The following is a 26,496-nucleotide window of genomic DNA, read 5'->3' as shown; positions in this document are numbered from 1 at the left end:
TGGCTTTGAAACTGAATAAGATTTAGCTAACAGCGGATGAATCAAATTAATATTGGCACCTGTGTCAATAAGGAAAGGGAATTCACCTATGTTGAATTCCCTTTCCTTATTGACACAGGTGCCAATATTAATTTGATTCATCCGCTGTTAGCTAAATCTTATTCAGTTTCAAAGCCATATAATTTCGTAGCAAACGATATAGGGAGTGCTAATGGAAAGTTTAATGCTAAATCAGCAATTGACATTAATTTTTTCAGTCCGATTATTGATCACAATGCCCAATTCCTACTACATGACTTTCATCCATTCTTTCATGGGATCATCGGAACTGGAATATTGAACTCTTTGAATGCAAAAATTGATTTCAGTACCAACATGCTGCACATAAGCAAGGGGAACGAAATTCTCAAAATTCCACTTCAGCAATATTATCCCGATCAGAAAAATGCAAAAACTTCAAATAATCTATCTCGGTCTGTACCACAGTCAAACCAATCTGAAAATGTATACAGAACATCTCATCTTTCATCAGACGAAAAAAACAAATTATTAGAATTGTTAAATCAGCACAAAGAAGCATTCCATAAACCCGATACAAAACTGACTTGTAGCACAGTCGTTGAATGTAGCATAAACACCGTTGACAATATTCCCATTCATCAAAAAGTTTACCCATACCCAGCTGCCTATACAGCAGAGGTGAATAAGCAAATAGAAAAACTGCTTCAAGAAGGAATCACAAAACCATCACGGTCAGCTTGGACGTCCCCAGTTTGGATCGTCCCGAAGAAATCTGACGCCTCCGGAGAAAAAAAGTTTCGAATGGTAGTAGACTACCGAAAACTCAATGAGAAAACCATTTCAGATAGGTATCCAATGCCTGAAATAGGTTACGTCATTGATCAACTCAAAGGCCAGAATTACTTCACAACTCTTGATCTAGCGTCTGGATTCCACCAGATAAAAATGAAAGAATCCGATATCGAGAAAACTGCATTTTCAATTAATAACGGCAAATACGAATTCACTCGTATGCCGTTCGGCTTGAAAAATGCGCCGGCAATTTTTCAACGAGCCATTGACGACGTATTGCGACAATATATCGGTAAAATATGTTACGTATATATTGACGACGTTATAATATTTGGCAAGACACTCGATGAAGCCCTTCAAAATTTAGGAATTATTCTGAAAGCATTGAACGATGCTAATTTAAAAATTCAATTAGACAAGTCCGAATTTCTCCACAAGGAAATCGAATTTCTTGGCTATGTTATCACTTCTGATGGTATAAAGCCAAATGTAAAGAAAATAGCAGCAATAGATAATTATCCCATACCCACAACAATTAAACAACTCAGATCATTCTTAGGAATGGTCGGCTATTACAGACGGTTTGTAAAAGATTTTGCGAAAATCGCAAAACCCCTTACTAACCTTCTAAGAGGGGAGGGATGTCACTCCAATAAAAAGGTACACTTTGATGATAACGAAACAAAATGTTTTGATAGAATGAAATGTTTATTATCGTCTTCAGATATTTTGATATACCCAGATTACAACAAACCTTTTACACTTACAACGGACGCATCTGATTTTGCTATCGGAGCAGTCCTATCACAGGGAGAAACAGGTAATGATAAACCCATCCATTTCGCATCAAGAACTCTATCAAAATCAGAGGAAAAGTATTCAGTGCCTGAAAAGGAAATGTTAGCAATATTTTGGGCATTGCAAACTTTTCGCAACTATTTGTACGGTACTAAATTTAAAATTCTCACCGATCATCAGCCATTAACTTTTTCATTATCAGCTAGAAACACCAACGCGAAGCTAAAGCGCTGGAAAGCGTATCTGGAAGAGCACGATTATACTATCGAGTACAAACCAGGTAAAAGCAATGTTGTGGCTGATGCCCTCAGTCGTATAGTATGTTCAATGACAGGCACCCAACATTCAGCTGATGATAGCGATCATTTTTATATAATTTCCACTGAATCACCTATCAATGTTTTCAGGCACCAAGTGATTCTAAAAAAGGGTCCAGATAAAGTCACCGTTGAACGACCATTTCAGTTATTTACAAGGATAAATGTTTCTATAAATGATATTAATGAAAATTCACTCTTACAGGTTCTGAAGAATCATTTCGATTTGACAAAAACAAACGGACTGTTAACAACCGAGGAAATCATGGGAAAACTGCAAGAGGTGTACAAAAAACATTTCGGCCAACAAAAATCTTTAAAAATTAGATTTACACAATTTCAAGTACAGGATATCGAGGAAGAAGAGGATCAATGGAACGCAATTCGAGATGAACACCACAGAGCTCACAGAGGAGCAGAAGAAAATAAATTGCAGCTTTTGCGCAAATATTATTTTCCGAAGCTTCCACAGAAAATCAAGGATTTTGTAGCAAAATGCAAAATTTGTCATGAATCCAAATATGATAGAAACCCCATCAAATATCCTATCCAGAAAACACCTATCTCTAAAGCACCTTTCGAAATAGCTCACATTGATATAATGTTCTTAGAGAATAAACATTTTTTGACGTACATCGATAAGTTTTCGAAATTTGCTCAAATAAAGTTTGTAGAATCCCGAGCAGCCATTGACGTAGTACCAGCTGTTAAAGAAATCTTATTAAGATATCGCACACCACAAATTCTTGTGATGGATGGCGAAAAATCTTTCATGACTGGAGAATTGTCAAATTTCTACAACACCCACAACATATCCACTTATATAACCGCCACTGGCCGAAGTGAAATGAACGGGCAAATAGAGAGACTTCATTCAACCCTCTTAGAGCTCTATCGTATCACTAAAGCTGAAAATCCTGATAAACCTTTAAATGAACTAGTTAACCTTTCCCTCCATAAATATAATGCCACTATCCATTCCTCAACTAAACATACACCATATGAGACTATATTACCCTCACCAAGAACACCTGACATTACAGAAAAAGTTTACAAAAATTTTAAAACAAAACAACGTAACGACTTGAAATTCCACAACAAAAATAATAAACATACGGACATATCCAAAAATGACATGACATACGAAAAAACGAGACAAAGACTTAAACATAAGCCACGTTATAAGAAAATTGAAATCGACAAGGTGAACAAAAGTACTGTGACGACCCAAGACGGCAGACGAATTCATAAGAACGACTTAAAGATTCGACACGTAACATGATTTAGAATTTCTCACTTTTTTCCAGACTCTGGACCATTCGGCTGACCGCAGCCCAGACGATAGACTTACATAAAGTTGACGAACAACCAATAATTGCTCTCGATCATGGTCAAGCTAGGATACAAAACGGATCGTATTATTACATACATCATTTTAATATAATTTCAATCGGAACACATGTAGAAATAATAAGGAACCAGTTCAAGGATCTAACAACTAATCAATTTACATCTCTCATACTACAACAATTTGAAGACATAGATTCGATCCTACAAAGATTAAATCCTACAAAAAGACAGAAGCGCTGGGACAAGTTAGGGACTATTTGGAAATTTCTAGCAGGAACCCCAGACGCTGACGATTTGAAAATGATAAACTCCTCTATGAATAACCTAATTGTGAATAATAATCAACAAGTCAAAATCAATAGAGAAATAACTCTTCAATTAAAGGAGGTAGCATTTAAAACAAAAGAAGCAATTAAACTTTTCAATTCTGAATCATCAGTATTTCATTCTATAACCATTTTAGAAAACCTCAAATACATGTCACAGAAACTTGAACAAATTCTTGAAACTATTGCATTAGCTAAGATAGGAATATTGAATATTGTCATTCTAAGCGATGAAGAAATACATTTGTTGATCGAAGATCTAGCTAGGGAAAAGGTGATCGTGTCAACAACAGCAGAGGCCATCTCCTATGTAACCACATCAATTGTCTCCAATCGAAACGAAATCGTACTCCTGATAAAATTACCAAAGCTCGACGCCAGAACATTTCGAAAAGTTCATATTCACCCGATCATCCACAATAATCAGCAAGTTCACCTAACAGATCGAAACTGTATTATCCACAACAAAGAAGTATACCTCGTGAAGTCCTTGAGGTCATCCATCTTCCAGCTCACCGAGGTAAGACCAGATAATTCGACATGTCTACCAAGATTATTAGAAGGGAAACCAGCTGTCTGCAATTATAGGATAAATCCTGCACCAGAAGAAATCTTATCCATAGATGATCAACAACTGTTGATTAACACAGCACGAAATTTTACCATAAAAACAGACTGTGGATTATCTGAAAGAAATCTTTCAGGATCCTATCTGGTATCATATGAAAATTGCTCAGTCAATGTGAGTAATCTCATGTTTAGTAACACCATCCGATATTTAACCGGAAAACCCATTCGTTTATCACTGGACGGAATTGTAATAACCAAAGATCGAAAAGTTCTGAACCTAAGTTTAGAGCATCTACATTATCTGCAAATCGAAACAAGAAAGGATTTGGAGTCACTACAACTAAACAACGACAGCCTACATTGGACCCCTTGGTCAATTTTCGGGACATTTACTTTCACCCCAACCATTATCGACCTAGCCATATTTTTCCTTTTTCTCAATCGCAGGCGGACCATGAAAATTCAGCTGAATCATGAATTGAAGGAAATGCCAACCTCTAACGACACCATAATTGATTTCAAACCCTCGAACTTGGAAGAAATTATTCGGACGGAGCCTCGATTCTAAAGGGGGACGAGTTAGCAACATCGCTATCCGGCAGCGAGCGATAAAGTCCAGTAAAGTAAACAAACGTCAGCAGAATTTACCATTCCTGGGAACAGCAAGCTCAGCGAGACGATCATCCGATACGGAACGGAAACGAGATGCTGACTCGACAGCATCGATCACCACATCGGTTTAGCTTAGGTTTAGTTTGATGAATAAAATCAGTCTTAGCTTAGCAGGGAACGAAGTTGTATCTTTTTTAAAAAGAACTCCGGTAACCGAAAAGTTTAACTGGCGTTATCTAAACGCCCTAACTGCATCGTTTTGATTGGCCCGATTTACGGTTTCCCTAACACAGCCATCAAAACCAAGCAGCCTTGGGGAAATCGGCATTGCAAATACATGAAAGTAGGGGGACTTTTGTTCTCATCGAAAAATGTTCCCTAACACAGACTTTAAAACCAAGCAGCGAAATCGGCATTGCAAGCACACGAAAGAGCCTAGAGGCGAGTGAACTGAAAAGTTTAAACCCTCTTAAAGCCAAAAAGAAGAAAAAGAACACACGAAAGTAGGGGGAGCTTTTGTTCCCACCGAAATGTGTTCCCTAATAGAGATTTCTAAACCAAGGTGCCTGGAGAAATCGGTATTTCAAATTCATGCAAGTCGGGGGTATTTTTGTTCTGACTGGAATGTGTTTCCCTAACACAGACTTCAAATCCATGAAGCGTGGGGAAATCGGCATTGCGAATTCATACAAATTGGGGGTATTTTTGTTCCGATTGAAATGTGTTTCCCTAACACAGACTTCAAAACCGAGGTTTCTGGGGAAATCGGCTCTGCAAATAAATGCAAACTGCGAGTACTTTTGTCCTCGCTTGCCTTTGTGCAGAGTGGAATATGTCTGTCCTAACATGATCTTCTAAACTTAGGAACCTGGGAAAATCGTGCAGCCACTAGAAGCGAATGAACTTCCCAGCAAATTCAAGATTCGAGAAGTATGTACACTTTTGGGATGTAAACTTCAGAGGGAAATGTAAAATAAAATAATCGTTTGATAATTTTTTTTTTGTCTTTATTGGAAAGATTTTCAGCCTTAGGCTGGTTCATCAAACGTTTGATAATTTTTCCGTACATATATTTTGTTCTAGTCATCATACCAAACGTAAAAGGTCCGTCATTAAATTTACTTGTAACGAAGAACAATCAATCACAATAAATGAATTGACTTTACACGGCATTTGTTCATTTTTTTCACTCACAGAGCAAATATATTGAACTCAATTGAATTTGGAAACTGTTTCATTCAATCAAGAATTTAATCAATACAAACGAATGATTGCTAAGCTAAGGTAGTTCCACGTGAACCTTGCGGTTATATCATAGATATAACCCACTAATTTTTTTTCCATTCAGTCTGTTTTATTCTGATTTCCGTGATCCGCCTAAAGTTCAGAAGTGGGATCCGACCGAGAAATAATCAGAATTTATCCGTGGAAGACCGATGTGTAATGAAATCGATCCGAATTAATCGATTTTCGCTAAAACGAGGTTTAGAGAAAAATCAATTCTTCGAGCAGAAATTTTCAGACGCCATTTTGAGACTCCGGCACCATGTTGTCATCGAATGAAAGCACCATCGACGTGGAGAAGCAAAAAGGTTCAGAAAAAGGACGCCAATTGTCTGCATCGAAAATTATCTTCACTGACTATGTTCCGCGAAAACAGGAGGAGTTGTCACCTGGAGTGCAAAGAGAATTTACGAACATGAAGGTGTACGACCTGAAGGAGGAAGAAACCGACGAGGAAAGTGAAGCAAGCGTCAGCGTTTATTCTGGTAGATCCGCTGAAAACGAATTTAGCAGCAACAACACCCGTCATCCGCTATTGCGTCATCCACCTCGTGAAACCTTTCTACATCCGGTCGAGGTCGAACGCATGATTCCGTCATTCAACGGTAAGGAGGGAAGTTGCACTCGATGGTTAAGAAAGATCGATTGGTCACCGCGAGCATGTTTGCATTACGAGCACACCAGATTGACAGGTACAGCCCAGAAGTGGTTCGATGCACAGGAAGAAGCCACGTTGAATTGGGAATGTTTCAAGACGTCAATTTGTAAAGCTTTTCCCAGTAGAATGATTGAAGCGGATGTACATTTCAAATTAGCGAATCGACTTCGTGGCAGGGATGAAAATGAGGAGAGTTATGTATATGAGATGCAGAGGATAGCGAACGAGGGTCGTTTGTCAGAAGAAGCTATAATCGCCTACATTATTAGGAACGTGAACGACGACAAGCTACAGGAGTACCTGATGTCGAAGGACCTCAATCAAGTGAGGGAACTCATTCACTGTCTTCAAAGATATCTTCGAATGACAGCTGTTGTAAATACAAAACCATACGTTAAGAAGGATGCCGTGAGACATCCAGTGTCTCGGGACAATGATCGTAAGGATCCTACTGTCGTTGAAGATGATGATAAGCAACCGCCAGTGAGACGTTGTTTCAATTGTAACGAGGGAGGTCATCTGTCAGCGAAATGTCCATTGCCGCAGAAAAAACCTCAATGTACCAAATGCGGAAAGGTTGGTCATCCAGAAGAAGAATGTTTACATATCGTTGGAAGGGCACAGAAACCAGTGGTCGAGTCAAGCCAGATCCGGTATAAAGGGTGTGTCACATCAAATTGCATCACGGAAAAAACGCTGTAGAAATTCGCCCAGTAGACCGATCCTTTTGAAAATTTTAGACAGTAAAATAAAAACTATTAAACAACTTTTGGCATTTTCTTTTTATTCATACTTCGAGCCCAAGCCCGTATGCTCGCACCTTCCTCTTTACCCCGTCCATAAGGTTCTGTACAACTTCAGGTTGTAGTTTTTTTTTAACAGAACTCCATTTCCTCTTGAAGTCCGCCTCCGTTTGACAACTTTTGGGTTCTTCCGGAGGGCCTGCTTCATAATCGCCCAATATTTCTCTATTGGGCAAAGCTCCGGCGCGTTGGGCGGGTTCATTTCCTTTGGCACGAAGGTGACCCCGTTGGCTTCGTACCACTCCAACACGTCCTTTGAATAGTGGCACGAAGCGAGTTCCGGCCAGAAGATGGTCGGGCCCTCGTGCTGCTTCAATAGTGGTAGCAAGCGCTTCTGTAGGCACTCCTTAAGGTAAACCTGCCCGTTTACCGTGCCGGTCATCACGAAGGGGGCGCTCCGCTTTCCGCAAGAGCAGATCGCTTGCCACACCATGTACTTTTTGGCAAACTTGGATAGTTTCTGCTTGCGAATCTCCTCCGGAACGCTGAATTTGTCCTCTGCGGAGAAGAACAACAGGCCCGGCAGCTGACGAGAGTCCGCTTTGACGTAGGTTTCGTCGTCCATTACCAGGCAAGGCGGCTTCATCAGCATTTCGGTGTACAGCTTCCGGGCTCGCGTCTTCCCCACCATGTTTTGCCTTTCGTCGCGGTTAGGAGCCTTCTGAACCTTGTATGTACGCAGGCCCTCCAGCTGCTTGGTTCGCTGGACGAATGAACTTGACAAATTCAGCTTATTGGCGACATCCCGGACCGAACTTCTCGGATCACGTCTAAACTGCTTAACTACGCGCTTGTGATCTTTTTCACTGACGGAGCATCCATTTTTGCCGTTCTTCACCTTCCGGTCGATGGTTAGGTTCTCGAAGTATCGTTTTAGTACTCTGCTGACCGTGGATTGGACAATTCCCAGCATCTTACTGATGTCCCGATGTAACAACTCCGGATTTTCGAAATGAGTGCGCAGGATTATTTCACGAAGCTTTTTTTCGTTCGACGACATTTTTCCAAATTTACGAAAAATTTACAGTGAAGCATGGCCAACGTGATCTATACACTCTTATCTGATTATAAGCGAAAGCTGAAGATATAATTCCTAAAAATTAAATTTCTACAGCGTTTTTTCCGTGATGCAATTTTATGTGACACACCCTTTATGCAGAGCGAAAATCAAAGAGAAGGTGCGAGTACCGAAACGAAGCCGTACTATTTGGAAGTTGACGAAGGAAGCCGAACACCAGCGACGATCGTGTTCAAGAAATCTTGTCAGGCTTTTAACTCGATCTAGGATCCCCGGTAAGTTTGATCAAAGTTTCCAAATTACCGTCTGATTTTGACTTTTCGTCGAATGTACCGCCAAATAATATTATTGGTATTAATGGCACGCATTTAATGATGCTTGGATCATTCCAAGGTTTGATTATTTTTGGAAGTCGAGTTTTCGTTGTTAGTTTAATTGTTGTTCCGGACGACACGGTCTCTAACGAAGTTCATGTCCTCTTGACCCGAGACTTCATTACCGGCAATGGCATGGCGGGTATTGTTTTCAAAAGGAGGGCCGTATTTTCAGGTTTTGATCCACAGCTCATGATGGAAGCTTTTGGTGATTTTGATGACCGACTTTATATAATAGAAAGTAAATACAATGTTGACTTAGACGTAGGCGTCACAGACGATACCATTCGTTTGAAAACCACAGTGGAAAATATGTTTAGAGACTGTTATGTATACCGACCAAAACCTGTGGAACCCTCAGTAAAGATGGAAGTGGAAATTAAGCTCAAAGATCATAAACCTTTTACGGTAATGCCCGCTAGATTGAGCATATTTGAAAAGCAGGAATTCAATAAGATTATTGATATGTTGGACAAGGGAATTATCAGGAAGAGCCAATCTGCCGTGTTCTATTAGTCAAGAAGAGAAACAACACGTTCCGAATGTGTGTAAACTTCAAGCCACTCAATAAGTTAGTTGAGCGCGATCATTTTCCAATGCCCATAATCGAAGATCTTGTGATCAAGCTTCGCGATAAACGTAACTATAGTAGCCTTGATCTCAAAAACGGATTCTATCATGTTGATATTGCCGAAAATTCGAAAAAATATACTTCATTTATCGTTGACGATGGTCAATACGAATTCAATAAATTACCTTTTGGATATACGAATTCACCCGCCGCGTTTGTTCGGTACATCAACAAGGTTCTAGGAGAGTTGATTAAATCGGGCAAAATAACTGTATTCATCGACGATATTCTTATTAGTACGGCGACTGTTGAAGAACATATGGAGATTTTGGCAGAAGTTATGTACCTTGAGTGATAATCACATCAAGCTTCAGTTGCAGGAAGGAAGGTATTGAATTAGAGAGACTTTAAACTCTGAGAGTTCATTCGTCTCTCGTCAGTTGCAGAAATGCTCTTTTCTTGAGACCAGGATTGACTACCTCGGTTACAACATGAACAGACGCGAACAACTCGATACGCCCAAGCGACCGTCATATAGATTCCGTTCAATCTATTCCGATTCCGGTGAACGTTCACGCGCTTCATCGCTTCGTTGGGCTGGTTAGCTACTTCCGGAAATTTATAAGAAACTTTAATAAGTTAGCTCACCCGTTGTACGAATTGTTGAGAAAGGATGTTCCGTTTCGGTTTGAGGGGAAACACGTTGCCGCGTTCAATGATCTGAAAGCTTGTTTAATCTAAGCCAGTACTTGCCATCTTTTCGCCGTATCTCGAAACAGAGGCTCACACAGATGCTTCTAGTGCCGGATTTGGAGGTATTTTGTTGCAACGTCAAGAGGATGATAAGAGGTTTCATCCGGTTTTGTTTTACAGTCGTAAAATGACCGCCGCGGAATCCAAACTTCATAGTTTGGAGTTAGAGACTCTAGCCGTTGTGTACACTCTTCAACGCTTTCGTATGTATTTGTTTGGGATGAAGTTCGCGATTGTCACAGATTGTGAGGCTATGAAAAAGACCTTAGAGAAGAAGGACATTAACGCGAAGATTTGCCGATGGAGTCTTTTTCTTGAACAGTTCGATTATAACATCTTTCATAGACCAGGAGATCGTATGCGTCATGTTGATGCGCTTAGTCGTGTCAACATACTGCTGATAGAACCGGGAGAAGACTTGACCGATGTATACACTAACTCGATTTACGTTGCGCAACTTCAGGACGCGGATATCCAGAAGCTAAAAACCGCAGTTCTTGCAGGAAGTCAAAAAGATTATGAAATCAGGGATAATATAGTCTACAAAAGGGATAAGAAGAATAAACTTTTGTTATGCGTACCGAAGAACATGGAACCGTCTGTGATCTTTCGATACCACATTGATATGGGTCATTTTGGTGCAGACAAAGTCTGTGCTGAGATACGACGTATATTTTGGTTCCCTGAGATGAAGAAAAAGTCCTCGATCATGGAAAGTCATGCATCACGTATGTCACTTTCAATCCTCGCGATAAACAGTATGATGGTTATTTGCAAAATATTGATAAAGGAACTGTGCCTTTTGATACCGTTCATGTTGATCACTTGGGCCCGTTAGAGTCGACAAAGAATAAGAACGTTCATATTTTTGCTTTGATTGACGGATTCAGTAAGTTTATCAAACTATACGCGACGCGGTCAACGAAGACATGCGAAGTCTTGAAATCGTTGCGATCGTACATCACGTATTATTCAATACCGAGAAGAATTATCTCCGATCGCGGAACTGCCTTTACTTCGAAGGAGTTCAAATCGTTTTGTACAGCTCGCGGAATAGAACATGTACTGATTGCGACTGGTTGTCCAAAAGCGAATGGACAAATAGAGCGTTACAACAGAACACTAGTGCCTTTGCTATCAAAATTAGTAGAAGAAAGGAACATGTCGTGGGACAATGTTCTTTTCGAAGCCGAATACCTTTTAATTAATAGTTACAATCGTTCTATCGATAACTGCCCCGCGGTATTATTGTTCGGTGTGAAACAGAGAATTCACGTTGAACCAGAGTTAGAGCGTTTCTCAGATAATCTTAATCAAGATGCCAATCGTGATATGGAGAAAGTTAGAAGTGATGCTGTCAAAAGAAATAAACAGGTTCAGGAATATAATAAGATGAAATACGACACTAAATGTAAACGAAATACAATTTACAAACGAGGTGATCTAGTTGTTATTAGAACAGTTAAAGTTGCTGGTGAGAATAGTAAGCTTAAAGCTAAATACAGAGGACCGTATCAGATCAAAACGGTTCTAGATAACAACCGCTACATCGTTACTGACATGGAAGGGTACCAGGTGACAAGCACTCACTTTGACGGAACTTTTGATCCACTAAATATTCGACTTTACAAGTTTCCACTCGGAGTATCGAAGATTATTCAACTAGCTGCTCGTCTGACGATTCCAGTTCCAAAGGCTCTTCAGATGAACCTGATTTTTACGGGTTTCCCGAAGGATTAGTCATCGTTAGTCATCTCATCTTTAGTGTTATTGCCGTTACGTGTCTAGAGTTAAAATCGACGAATATGTTTTATATTTCATACTTCAACCATGATTAAACCACACGATTGTTCCGAGCATTATATTGATCCCGTTTTATTTAAGTCATCGGACAGTATTTAGATTCTTACATCAAACTATCGAGGGCGATAGCAGCGCAGGATGGACGAACTGTAGCAGACGGAAAATTTTGCTCGGGATATCACGACCACCCTATACTACTAATGCTGTCAGTTAAGTTCGTGTATCTTCGTCAGTCATCGCTGTCGCTCGACAACCAGTGAGCTGATCTTCATTATATTACATACGGTCATAGCATACAGAACAATAAACGTTTTACTGTAGTTTTTTTTCCATTCGGTCTGTTTTATTCTGATTTCCGTGATCCGCCTAAACTAATAATTTTCATGTTTGATATTCTCAACTCTCAATGACTCAATTGCTTCTAACTGACTGAGCAAAAGAACCAATGCGACTTGAGCTCGAATCATCCGAAAAACGTGAATACCGATTTTGGGTTGTTACGAAATCTCCTCTACACATGTGCTTGTTGCCATCATGTGAGATGTTTCGTTCCTCACTTCTCACTCACATCATTCCGCCAGCTCGCAAGCCGCCATCATGCCGTAAAACATTCCGACGTATGTATTAAAATTACAAAAATCACACGCACACATGCACACTCTCTCACGCTCGCACTCACCTTTGTTAATGGTTGCTTAGTGGCTCCTCTCCAGTGGCTGGTGTGCCATCGGTCCCGCCGGTCTTCTCTTTCTCTCCTATTCCAACTCCTGCTGCCGACTACTTTTCCTTCTTCGTTCTCTCCACGACTCCTCGAGCTCTCCCACACAATTTCTCTTTCCGTTCACTTTCTCCTTTCCTTAACTTTCTCTTCTCACCGGAAACTGTTCGGCTCCGCACTACTTTTCTTCGCTCGCTCAGCGAGTGCCCACCATCTTGAATTCAATTAATTTTTCTTTTTCGCACTATTTCCTTTTTTTTCTTTTTACACTTCTCTCATTCTTTTCACACCGGAAATTGCCAGTCACACTCGGCTCGGCGAGCCTACGCAATTTCGATGCTTTTTCCCGCACCGCATGTGCAGAAAGAAAAAAAAAAACTTCCGACGAATCACACCGCCAGCGGCACCTCTGCCCGAAATTTTCCCCACAGAGAAGCGCACTAAAGCCCGTGGCTAACTAACATGCTTGCAACGCAGGCAGGGCTCAATCACCACAATTAACTGCACAATTCTGCTAATTCTTAACGCAGAACACGCCCGCCATGAAAGCAGGGCCCATTCACCATACCGGATTCCGCAATCGAAACGTTCTCCCGACTCGGAGAAAAAAAAACAACTGCCAACAAAAAGCCCGTCCTTACGCGTCGATGGTAACTGTGCGAATCCCCCGTTCTCGTCGAGCACGGCGCCGTGCCGTAGCAGCGGCACTTACGTTTTCGTTGTGTTGGAGCGAACGATGAATTCCTTTCTCGCTTATTTCGTCGTGTTCCTAAGCTTGTCTCGCCAGCGTGGTGCGGTTGGCGCATGAGAGAGTTATCGAAAACGTTGCGTGCTTTTGCGTGTGACATTATGTATTGCAACAAAATTGGCTAATAATGCTACACAACTCCACCATGAGAGCAAAGTTTTTTGTGAGACGTGGCAAAATGTCTCACAAAAAACTCTTAACTTAGATTTCTGTGAGGTTGAAATGTACAGATGCGAGTGTTGTGAAGTCAAGCTTCACTGTGAGATTCTAAACTTGAAACTGAATAACGCAAGCCATTGTGCTTGCCAAATATAATGTTTACACTATAACGTGCTTATCAACTGAATGCCACACCAACTAATGTTGACCAACAGGATATCTCTGTTGAAAATTTTCTGTTCTGCGCATCGCCTTCTGCGATAATAACATTTACTCGCTCTTATGGATTTTGATCTGCTCTCATGGTACGTGGAATGTGTAAACCGATACAAAAATGAGAAATTATCGATTAATAATAATATGCTATAGCTCTACTAGTTTCTTGATGATTCTGAATTTGATGTAAATTTGATTCTCCGCTTGACCGTACCCTGGGAAAGGGAGCATTTCCTCTACCCAAGTCGTCATGAGCCCTATAAGAGGATTCAAAACCGCGCCTCTCGTTCGCGTTCCTTTTGTTTCGGAATTGTTTCATAACGACCCCCTTTTGGTCTTTGCGAGAGTCGATTTTCGCAAACGTAAGAAGATGCATTTTGTTAACCTTAGACACACACACTATCGCTATAGTTCAGTTGGTTTTAGAGTTTATGATGTTGATTGTCGCGATCTGAATGAAGTGCTTTTAACCGGTCATGTCTGCTATTTTCTTCAACGAAGTACACGATTTTTCCCGATCGGCAAACGATGGTACTACTTTGTATTTTTTCGTGGGATTCTTCACCTCTTTGTTAACAGATAAAAATCTGTAGACATAGCTGGTTGATCAACTGTGTCGATTAAATTCTGTTTTTTTTTACGTTCTGGACACGGCGTGATCTTGTGATGTGGCATGGTCGCTTTTTCACGGTCCGACTAACGGATAATCCGCTGGGGTAATTAAGTGTTATTTTTATCGTTGCATTTGGATGCAGTTCCTTCCGATCGTTTGGAGCCCTGCTGGCTTTCCCTGCGACCCGTTTCCAGTTCAGCAGGGGGCAAATTTCTTTCGATTTGCGAACGGCAAGCGCAAGATTTTGCTGCTGATATATGCGTTGACCACTTTTGAGGGTTGTTTACAATAATTCTGAAGTCTTGGTCGATCCGGAGCAGCTGACATATGGCGTAGTGAGTCCTTGTCCACTTTCGTTGTGGTGTGTTGCACCTTTAGATGGAACTTCGTTTGAAGTGATTGAATATGCATGCGGGGTCTTGATTTGGATCTCCGTGTGTTTCGAAGTTGGTCTGCGAATTACGCTGCATAAGAGTCTGCTTGCGGATAAGGCTGTTGTCTTTGTTGACGATGTTCGCTGGTTGATCTCAGTGGTTTGGACTGTTCCTTGTCCATTCGTGGAATGTTTAATGTCAGCAGCTCGGTCCTACCTTCTCAGCGCAATAAATATGTGTTGCCCGTGGACCTCGGCGGTTCATGACCTCTTTTGGCCGTTCATTGCGATTGCCGTGTTCAGCCGCTCGTTGCCTTGTTTGATGGTTCGTGTCCGGCGAGTTGATAGTTCATTATTAACGAGGTTTGGCAGTACGTTGTCAGCGACACGACAGTAAGTTGTCAGCGAGGTTCAGCAGTACGTTGCTAGCGCGGTTTGGCAGTTCGTTGCCAGCGGAATTCAGCAGTTCGTTGCTAGCGATTAACAGTACGTTGTCAGCGATTTACGGCAGTTCGTTGCCAGCGAATTGACAGTACGTTGTCAGCGCACTGCACGATTTTTCTCGATCGGCAAACGGGGTTCCACTTTGTGTTTTTTTGTGGGGATGGATCTCCTCTTAGTTGGCAAACATAGTTCTGCGGACATAGCTGTTTTTTTTGATAACCGACATATTTTCCCTGCGACCCGTTTCCAGTTCGCAGGGCACAATTTCTCCCGATTTGCGAACGGCTAGCGTGAGGTTTATCTGCGACATCATCTTGGAGCTTCTCTTATTGTCTTGGTGGGGAGGTAAATTTTATACTGTTGTTACTCATCGCACCTTGACGACTGTTTGAATGACCGTTTGGTATTTTGTGAGCGCTCGACTCTTGGTTGACAGGTCTTTGCCTGTCGACATAGCTACATAACTTAATCCGATTTAATATCTTTGGCATGGTATTGCCCTCTCTTACCCGACAACACGTCCTCCAACATGTACAAGTTTGCTCAGAGAATTTCTCTGATGAGCGCTGGAACGAATTTCGGGATTTATTTCTGATTTATTTTGTCTATCTTCGAGGACAGCCTAAAATTTCGCCGCCACACTAAATCTCCCACGTTGAACGACACGGCTCTTGTACGCAAATTGTATCGCTGCCTGGTTTTCTCATGGTTGTTTTTTATTCTTTGTGTAATGAAATTTTGTATACGTTTGATCGAGGAGAGACGAACGTCTTGCGCCAGCTTCGGGTCGTCATGTGTGTTCAGCTCCTGCTGCGCATAAAGATTTGTATGCAGAATCAGAGGTCTCCCGAAATTGGCGATGTGCGGACTCACCCCCGTGACGTCATGCCTGGTGATCTTTGTCTAACAAGGCTCTAATGCTTGTTATTAAAACACGGTTTACTCTCTCTGCGTTGTTGACCATAGGGCAGTAAAATGCCGTCTTCATGTGTGAGATCTTATGCTTGGCCAAAAAAGCTTTGAAAGCCGCTGAAACAAACTGCTTCCCGTTGTCTGATAATACGTTACGTGATCTTGAGAATTTTAGGAACACTTGTTGCTCCAGAAAGTCGATCATTCTTAGAGTGTCCGCCGTGCGCATTGGTTGGACTATTATATATATATTGTTATCCAGTCCACTATCACTAACATAACGGTGTTTCCTCGCCGCGAACGTGTGAAAGGGCCAACGAAATCAATGCTTATCAATTCCCATGGAAGGCGAGCAGGTTTCGCTGCTCCCATATTAGGCATCATACAGCTGTTTGGCGCTTTGGAGGCTTTACATATGGTACAGTTTCTTACATAACGTGACACATCCTCCCTCATTTTGGGCCAGTAAAAGCGTGTTTGGAGCTTTTGAAAAGTGCAATTTTTCGAAGTTTCAAGTCATTAATCGTGTGCAGTAGAGATCCGCCTAGTATGGAGCAGTTTGCACCGCTGTCTAATAGACCGGTGAATTGCTTACCCATTATTTGTACAGTTGCGTGTGGACGACTGTCATTTTCAGGGTGTAAGATTAAAGAATTAATGTTGTGAAAATCTTTCATGAATGAGGGCTCGTCGAAATGCGAGGATGCAGGCCCCTCTATTGTTGGTTCCCCGCTTGTACGTTTCCCGGACGCTGACGGCAAGTCGGGCAACTACGAAGCGAGAACCCTTTTTGTCCACATCGGTAACAAAATAATACCGCCTGTGGCTTAGTGCAATCCAACCGGCCATCGTTTCATCGCAATTCCAGCACATTACGTTTGCTTGCCGTAAACCACTTGTTTCTGGCGTTTGTTCTGTTCGCTGATTTTCATAACGATTGTCCTGTGGTCGATTATCTAGCTGACTCTGCCTAACCTCTCTTCTCTCGAAATTTATCTTCAATGCACTAACTTGTTGTTTGAGCATTTCGATGTTTTTATACATGTCTTCCACTTCCTGCTGCTCTTGCTCGATCTTCGAGGATGTACACTCTGCTTCCGGCGTGGATCTCTCTGCTTCTACTACGTGTAGCCTCCCATATCGTGGAACAAGCTGTTGCGTTTTTGTTTTCATCACAGGAGTAGCCAATGTTGGTTCTAAAAGAACATCATGTGGTAGCGGTATGCGCCGTTGCACGTCCTGTAGTTTCCTTAACTCATCGAATTCTTTGCAGGCTCGAACCAGCTGGATCATTGTTGTTGAGTGCTGGGCGGCTGCTATTGGAGCGAATGTGGAATTCATGTTATTTTTTATGATGAATATTTTCTCCTGCTCGCTCATCGGTGGATCCACATAGTGGAATAATGTCGATATGTCCTGGTAGAACTTATGAAACGATTCATTCTCTCCTTGCAAACGGTGATATGCTTCCACTCGTAGAATGAACTCGTAGCTACTTGGAAGAAATTCACACCTTATTCTCTTCTTGAACGCTTTCCACGAATCAAGCTGGCCGCTGAGATATGCATTCCCATACCACGTGAGTGCATCCTCCAACAGTAAATGTTTTATGTTTTTCAATAACACTTGTTCTGGCACCGCTTCCGACAATGCGAAAATCTCTACTCTTTGGAGGAAAGTGTTCAACGACGTCCCATCTTTCTCACCTTTGTAGCGGAATGGCCAGTTGTGGATTGCCTTGCACGTTCTTCTTTCATCTAACATTCATCAATCATTCCGCATACGATTTCCATAGAACTGGTCTCTCATCGGTCTGTCGGTTGGAGCAGAATATGGTGGAGGTGGATATTCCTCATCTAGTCTCCCTCTCGAGGTTGTATAGTTTGCCGTGTTATTTGCACCCCGTAGTGCTGCAGCGTTCACTCGATCTTCTAATGATCTCCATCCCCTACGATCCAGATTGGGAAGAAGATCGAATATTTGACCCCGTGGTTTTTCCGCTCTTGTCAAATTGCTGCTTTCTTCCCCGGGCTGTTTACTCCCATTGCTGCAATCGTTTGGCCCCTTCGAGTGGACTGGTTGATTCGCGCCTGGTGTTTGCTCTTCGAACTGAAGCATACTCAATGGGGATCCCTGTTGAGATTGTATCCCTGTTATCGTTGCTGCTGAATCAACATCTGTTTGCGCAACTGAGCGCGTCGCGTCGGTATTGCACCGGTTGTGCTGGGATTGTCCCTCTTGCTACTAATATTCAAATCACTTTTCCTTGTGAACGAAAATACCTCCGACTTGCATGTATTCGCAAAGCGGATTCTCCCAAGAACATTGATTTTGTAGACTGTGTTAGGGAACATATTTCGATGGGAACAAAAATACCCCCTGCTTGCATGTTTTTGCAATGTCGATTTCTCCAGGCTGCTTGGTTTTGACGTCTGTGTTAGGGAAATCGTAAATCGGGCCAATTAAAACGAGGCAGTTAGGGCGTTTGGATAACGCTTGACATTCACAGTTATTCAATTGTTTATCTCATGAAAAATAACATTTTATTCATAGTGATAGATGCGTAGAAATATTTCCTACCAATTGATGCAAACATCTTTCCGATCTATTAAGAAATGTTCGAGGAATAAGTATTCGAAATCTTGCATTTCTTCCTGCATGTTCTGTGTTTCATTTCACCCTCATATACTCCGGGTAGACGTAGTCCCACGTCAAAAGAGAAAAAAAAATCTTTCGAACCACCCTAAAATGGAAATGGTCACCTATTTAATTTGATATGTAGATCATAGAATCAGTACAGTAGTTCAAAACAACCATAAAATGGAAATTATCACCCTAATGATGAAAAATACGGGTCTAATGTTTTGCGATAAAGAACAAAACTACACCTTTTCACGAAAATCTGAAAACCACTATATCGGTTTGACATGGAATGGCTGTATACAAATATTTCCATCGCACTTCTAGGTTGATTGACACTATTTTCGTAACTCAAATAATCATTCAAAACACTTACATGTTGTTAAATTATCTTGAAATTATTGAGAAATTGATTTCTAAACACAATTCTTAATAGAAAATAATATTCACTACTTTGACCCATTGGGCCTGATCACGAACATCACTGTCACATACGCTTTCACGTCACATACACTTCACTTAATTTTTCTGTGTCTATCATCATTGTCACGGACAGTTGCGTGTAAAAATAAACGCCGTGAAGTGAAAGAGTTCATTCCCGTTTATAGGAGACAAGTCGGTTGCATAATTTCGGGCATTTGAAAGTTACGTCGGATGCATAATTCCAGACGTTTAAACGTTATGTAGGTAAAATAATACAATGTATGAGATAATATTTCATTTAACTTAAAGTGACCAGATGGTCAGAGGTCTAACGCGGGACACAAAAAACAAAAAGTTATGTATATAAGTTATGTGAGCATAAACCATAGTTTAGCGAGTCTAAACTGATCAGTATTATTTCTTTCTGAGTCTCGGCACTCATTTGTGATTTTTCGGTAGTTTAGATTTTGTTTACGCTCGAAAATCACTCGCTCAATCAGAGCATTTACGCCTGGCAAGCACGATTCAAAATACAATTTTCTTCGAATTACCGAATTGAATGCTCGAAAAATGCAATTCATTTTTCATCGATTTTATTGTTAACGTATGCATTCAAAAAATTCTTCAAATTACCGAATTGAATGCTCGAAAAATGCAATTCATTTTTCATCAATTTTATTGTTAACGTATGCATTCAAAAAAATGGACTAATTTCGGATGGTGATGAAAGATAATTTATAGGAACAAATTTTCTTTAAATCTTGCGTTTATTAAGTCTACAACTAAAATGATTCAAGGATGTTGGTTCGCAGCAGCAGCACTGTCAAGCAACTTGATGATTTTTCCATACTCCACTTTCCATACTTTTCGCAAGCTCCACCCCACAGCGAAGGAGTTGGACATCCTGAGGCACTTTGTGTCCGCCAGATATAGCCGATCCGGTATTTACAATATCATCTCTTTGCCGCTCCTTAAGCCGGGAGATCGAAGCAACCGGCCAAACGGTGGAGAAGAATCTGACCAAAATGGACATATTTATGCGGAAGCCGTATCTGAGCAGCAGGCAATCACCCAGAAGGAGTAGCTTGCGGTGCTGGTGAAAAACTTCCTTCCGGCGAAAGAAGTGAAAAACTTTTTTTCGTACTCATAATGAAAGACGAGACGTCATGATGATAGAATTCAACGAATGGCAGGGGACCAGGTACTTTACGTTCCCCAGGTATCGATGACGTCGAATATATCATTCACATCAAGTTCTCGAAGAAGGTCCTTCTCTGACAGACGTGAAGGGAATGTCCAAGCCGCTCTTCTTTCGAGTCATATGGTGAACGGGGAGATATATAGTACGAAGTGCTTTCCGGAGTTAGGAAGGTGATGTGGTCTTTATGCCGAATTTGGGATCAGCCCATTATGCCACGATCACTGGAGGATGGATCGGCTGGAGATAAACATTGTCGCGAAGACCACAAACCTTCCCAACATTCCCCAGCTGCACCCGATAGAAAACTTTTGCAAATTTGGAGAACACCTTCAATATAACCTAGTCAACAAATTTATATATGGGTTGGACGGGAATGCGTTCGATCGAGTATGTGAGGAAAATGAAGAGCTGACGTTGGAAAAAGCACAGGAGTTGGCGCTTAAGTACGAGAAGGACGTTATGGAGGCGAATGTCAACTTTGTAAAGGATGGGAAAGACTTGAGAAAACCAAGTGTTAACAGAACTAAGCCGAAAAGGGAGCCGGATTCGGAACAGCGAACAGTGCCGGAAGCAGCGAAATGTCGAGCTTGTTTCAAACCGGGCCATTACCGAAGAGACTGCCGTTTTCGGGAGTACGTATGTCGCAAGTGCAACCGAAAAGGACATTTGCAAGCAGCCTGCGATTTCCAAAGGAACTTTTTCATGGCGGCGGATACAGAGTTGCGAAATGATGGCGGCAAAGAAGACGATGAAGGAGACAATCTAGAACTCCAGCAGAATTATATCAGTAAATATAAAACCATTAATCTTTATAAGCTAATTAATTCGTTTGAGGAGAAAAATTGGTGTGAGGTAAAAGTCAAGATAGGAGAAGAGGAATTATTGATGGAACTGGACTCTGGTGCGGGGGTTAGTGTGGTTTCGGATGATTTTTACAAGAAAAAAAATTATTCAATGGAGCTTGAAAGATTCTGATCTGCATCTTAAGTTGTACTCGGGGGAAAGGATAAAAGTGGTCGGTACCATATTACCAGTTGTAAAGTTTGGTGGCAAAACGAAGAATATTTTATTTGCAGTGGTTAGAGGAGGGGGTCCACCCTTGCTGGGTAAAATTTTATGAACGCATTTGGAGTGCGTTTCGCTGCAATCAATGCAATCAACATCACAGTTAATGTTGACGAAAAACTCAATAATCTTTTACGCAGTACGCTGATATTTTTACGCCTGAATTGGGCTGCTATAAAAACGGAACAATTAGACTCGAACTAGAAGAAAGTGCAGCACCAGTGTTCAAGAAACCGCGACAGGTACCATACAAATTTCAAGAAAAAGTAGCAGTAGAACTTGACAATATGGAGAAAGCGGTGTGATCACGAAATGCGATAGCTGTGCCTGGGAGACACCTCTCGTACCAGTAGTGAAGGCTGACGGGAATATTAGATTGTGTGGTGATTATAAAGTGACTGTAAATAGCTACATTAAGGATGTCAAGCATCCTCTGCCAACGGCTGAGGAAATTTTCGTAAGACTCAATGGGGGGAACAAATTCTCCAAGCTTGATTTATCTAAGGCGTATAATCAGTTCAAACTTGATGACGAGTCTAGGAAAATGTGTGCCATTTCCACATTGCAGGGAGTTTATTTGATGAATCGGTTACCTTTCGGTGTCAAGCCCGCATCAGGGATTGTGCAAAGGGAAATTGAGAAGCTGTTGTGTGGCGTGAAGGGCGTCTCGAATTTTTTGGATGATGTCTGGATGTTTGGATGAGCATCTTGGTCGGCTGCAACAGGTGTTCGATGTCTTGAGCAGGGCGGGATTGCAGCTCAATAAGGAGAAGTGCAGTTTCTTCAAGAATCAAGTGACTTTCTTAGGGTATGCTATTTCGAAAAATGGTTTAAGCAAGACAGACGAAAGGATTAAAGCAATTAAAGAAGCTCCAGAACCCAAATCGTTGACGGAGGTGAGAGCATTTGCGGGGCTTGTAAATTATTATGCACGATTTATTGCTGGTTTAGCGGACATTATGAGTCCTATGTATATGTTGCTTCGCAAAGGTGCAAGATTTGATTGGAATGAGACGTGTAGCATGGCCTTCAAGAAGATTAAAGAAGAAATTTGCAAGGATGTAACCTTAGCTCACTTCAATCCGAAGGCGAAGTTGTTTCTTACTTGTGACGCCAATCCAATGTCGGTGTTTCGGCGGCGCTAAGTCAAAAAGGAAGTGGTAGAGAACGACCCGTAGCATTCGCATCAAGAATCCTTCACCCATCAGAGGTCAATTATAGCGTTATTGATAGAGAGGCATTAGCGGTCATGGTGTGAACAAATTTTTTCACTATTTAGTCGGTAATAGATTTCAAATCAAAACGGATCATAAACCCCTCCTCACTATTTTTAGCCCAAGGAAAGGGATTCCTCCAATAGCAGCAAGTAGAATGCAGCGTTGGGCGCATTTTTTGTCAGGGTTTAATTACGATATCGGATACGTTAAGTCACAGTTGAATGTGGCTGATTTTACTTCGCGCTTTCCGGTGGAATCTTGGAGAATTTGGAAAGAGGAAGACTCATATTTGAACTTCATCAACAATGATGAAGGAGTGATGGTGAATGTAAGAAAAGTTGTGGAAGAAAGATGATCAGTTAAGGCTGGTTACTAAGGTTTTGAGGGGAAAGGAAAATGCCAGTGTCTTGGAGTTCACTCCATATCGAAGTTTTGTCGAGGAATTGTTCTTAGAAGATGGGGTAATTATGAGAGGACATCGAGTGGTGGTTCCATTGGCGTTGAGATGTAATGTTCTCAAGCAAATCCATGGATCACATTTAGGGATTGTTAAGAGTAAAAGTGTCGCTAGAGTTTGTGTCTGGTGGCCTAAAATAGATGCGGATATTGAAAGTTTCGCCCAAAATTGCAGTGTCTTCTACAAAGTTCATCGCCGCCAAAGGCGAAGCTGGTTTCGTGGAATCCTCCGGAGAAGGTTTGGAGTAGAGTGCATGTCGATTTTGCGGGTCCCGTTACAGAATGGAATTTTTTTTATTGCGGTTGATGCCTTGTCAAAACGGATAGAGATTCTTCCAACAAAAGTATGCAATGCCAAATTTGTGATAGAGAAGTTGGTTGAATGCATAGCGCGATTTGGAATATTTGATGAAATGGTAAGCGACAATGGTGCACAGTTTGTGTCTTCAGAGGTTCGTAAGTTTTTAGCAGCGAATGGTATTCGTCAAAGCTTGACAAGTCCGGGTCATCCTTCCACTAACGGTGCGGCTGAAAATATGGTAAAATCATTCAAATCATTCCTTCTTAAGTCGGAGACAGAGAATCAAAGTGTGAATGGTTCAATAGCTCAACAAGGAAGTTTGGGTTTCAGCAGAAATTATAGATGTGTTAGGTAAGCGTAACTATCGAGTGCGGTTGGATCAGTCTGATCGACAGATAAAGCGTCATTTAGACCAAATTAAACGTGATTCACGTCATGAAGTTGAACCACTCGACGATAATGAACGGGCAGAAGGGAATATTAAAACTAAGCAAAACCTGACACAATCGAAAGATCTTTTTGTACCGGTAAAAAGAACGCCACATATTTCCAACACCTTATGCCTCTAGTAGACCAGAACTTTTCTGAGGATGAAAATTATCAAAGCTGTAATGAGGTCGATGACAGTTCGATAGCGTCAACCGCGGACCCACTATCAACGTCGCAATCACCTAATCATTCTGCACCATTGAACTTTTCTAGTGATAGGGATGAAGGACTTGTAGTAGCGGGATTCGAAAGAGGATGTTGGAGACTGAGAGATAAGGATGGAAGAATTATTGAAAAATGACTAGATTTTTATTATTCAAATTTATTTCAGATTTCTGTTGTAAAATTTTCATTTATATTCAAGAATATTAAAAAGCTTAGTGCGAGTGTGTAGAGTGAGGATTTCTATCAGTGTACAAGTAATAAACGCACCCCTAAAGACAATAGCAAATGCAACTAGTGAGAGGCACAGTTAGTCTAAGCCAATCCCTTGTACAACCAAGAAGCAAATAAATGTTTTCCAGAATATAAGAGTAAACGGATCACTCTCGTTAATTCCGGGCTGGATTCTCGAATACATTACAGTAATAATCTTTGGATGCATTAGAAGCGCTCTTGAACAGTCTGCCAAATAAAAGTTTTTTTTTTTAGGTTCATCCATTTAAGAAAATCAACATGATCAATTGTGATATTGAAATATATTGTTATCGCGGGACATTTTCGTTTCTTTTGCCAAATGCGGGACATTTCGCGGGACGGAATCTTACGCGGGACATTTCGTTGAAATGCGGGACGTCTGGTCAGTTTAATTTAACTAAGCGTTTGTTTTAGAATGACAAGTTTGCAATTATACCTCGATGATTCGATATTTCAATGTCAACTATTCGGGCTCATCCCATGATTCATTTGTTTGGTGCATTAGTTTGCTGAATCAAACGCTGGTTCAAAGATAAAGAGAAATACTTGGTTGCTCGTGAATAACATAGTTGTTGAACATATAAGAATGTAATTTTATTTTCTCTTTCTATAAATTACTCTAGAGATAAAATAGATAATGAAGTGAAAATATATAATATATAGAAAGACAGAGATAATCATCTCTGTCTTTCTCGTTTGAATAGTAAGAAATATTTAGTATAGATCAAGGTTAGAATCCCTTCGTAAGAACCATTTCTACAATTCTTTTGAATAATAATATCTTCTTTAACTCAAAGAAAACTCGAATTTATCCACCTCACGATCAGTATAATCTGAGTTACTTCAATATGGGATTCTGAATTTTAATCCTTTTATCCTTCCTATTCTCGTGTAATTTGATATACGGGACACGAGGTTGGATTTAATGATTTAAACAGAAACTGGTTAACTGAATCGGTCAGAATCATAATCTTCATATGAAACATCTGATGGATTTCAAGGAATTTTCTAAAAGCAGAAAGTGATGCAGATTTCCTTTAGACGGAAATCAAAATTATGAAAAAAGAATTTCAAAACAGTATCTTGTGAATGCTATACAATGATAGATTCATTATTTCCTTGTTTGAAACGTATTAACAGTTCAGTTCTTTGTTTTTAGCCCTTTCATTACGGCAGTGTGCTCCACCAAAGTGCTACCCCTGTACGGAGCACTGCGTCGAAAAGTATGCACATCGCGCTGGTGTGATCGAAGAGCAGTATGAATTTCATGTCGTCTAAAGACGACGCTCGTACACACAGCTCGTCGCGCGGATGTCGTCTATAGACGACACTCGTACACACAGGACATCGCGCGGATGTCGTCTATAGACGACGCTCGTAACGAAAGGGTTAAGAAACATTAAACTCTGCAGTTTATTGGCTCTTAAATCTGATATAACTCTTTAAATATTATTTTATTCAAAGCACGCTTCAAAACAATATCGTTGTCCTTTAATCGTATTTAATCGTTCGTTATAACTATCGTGCGAGTATTTAAATTACAAAAACGAGCTCTACAATGTTAGAAAAACTTCACGGTTAATATTCAATACTCAAAATATCAACAAATCAATACATAATCAACCATAATTATCGTCCGAATCCAAATAAACAAATTTACGTCCTCTGGACACGTCAGGATTTTGTCCAAAATTGCCATCAAGCGAGTATTTTGCTGTTTGTTTATCTTTTCTTTCCTAAACAAGACAAGACAAGATTCAAAATGTTAGCAAAAAAGCTAAATAAATACGAAATAAAACTTACCCCATTCCGCGTGGCTAGCTTTCACCATCTAAAACACAAGTAACAAATATACCTGCTTTTCCCCGTGACGGGACAGTATCGTGGTATTCATAATAACACCGAGTTCATCAAAGTTGTCACGACGGATGAACTCTTTCGGATTCTACACACACTGTGGCAGCCGTAATAACGTTGTATACAATTCATTTCGTTTTCACCGTGATCAGGCCCATTGTCATCCCCTCTAAGGGGTGAGATTGGGTCAACTTTCA

At 40.9% G+C, this 26,496-nt stretch overlaps 1 protein-coding gene across 2 annotated transcripts in view; it reads right to left on the bottom strand.

Moving 5' to 3' along the window:
- LOC129768002 (armadillo-like helical domain-containing protein 3) overlaps window positions 1-26,496 on the bottom strand; it is a 264,660-nt gene that overhangs the window by 165,647 nt on the left and 72,517 nt on the right. The window lies entirely within an intron of this gene.

This window comes from Toxorhynchites rutilus, chromosome 2 (genome assembly GCF_029784135.1).
Source record: "Toxorhynchites rutilus septentrionalis strain SRP chromosome 2, ASM2978413v1, whole genome shotgun sequence".
NCBI lineage: Eukaryota > Metazoa > Arthropoda > Insecta > Diptera > Culicidae > Toxorhynchites > Toxorhynchites rutilus.
This window is presented reverse-complemented; position numbering and strand designations above follow the sequence as displayed.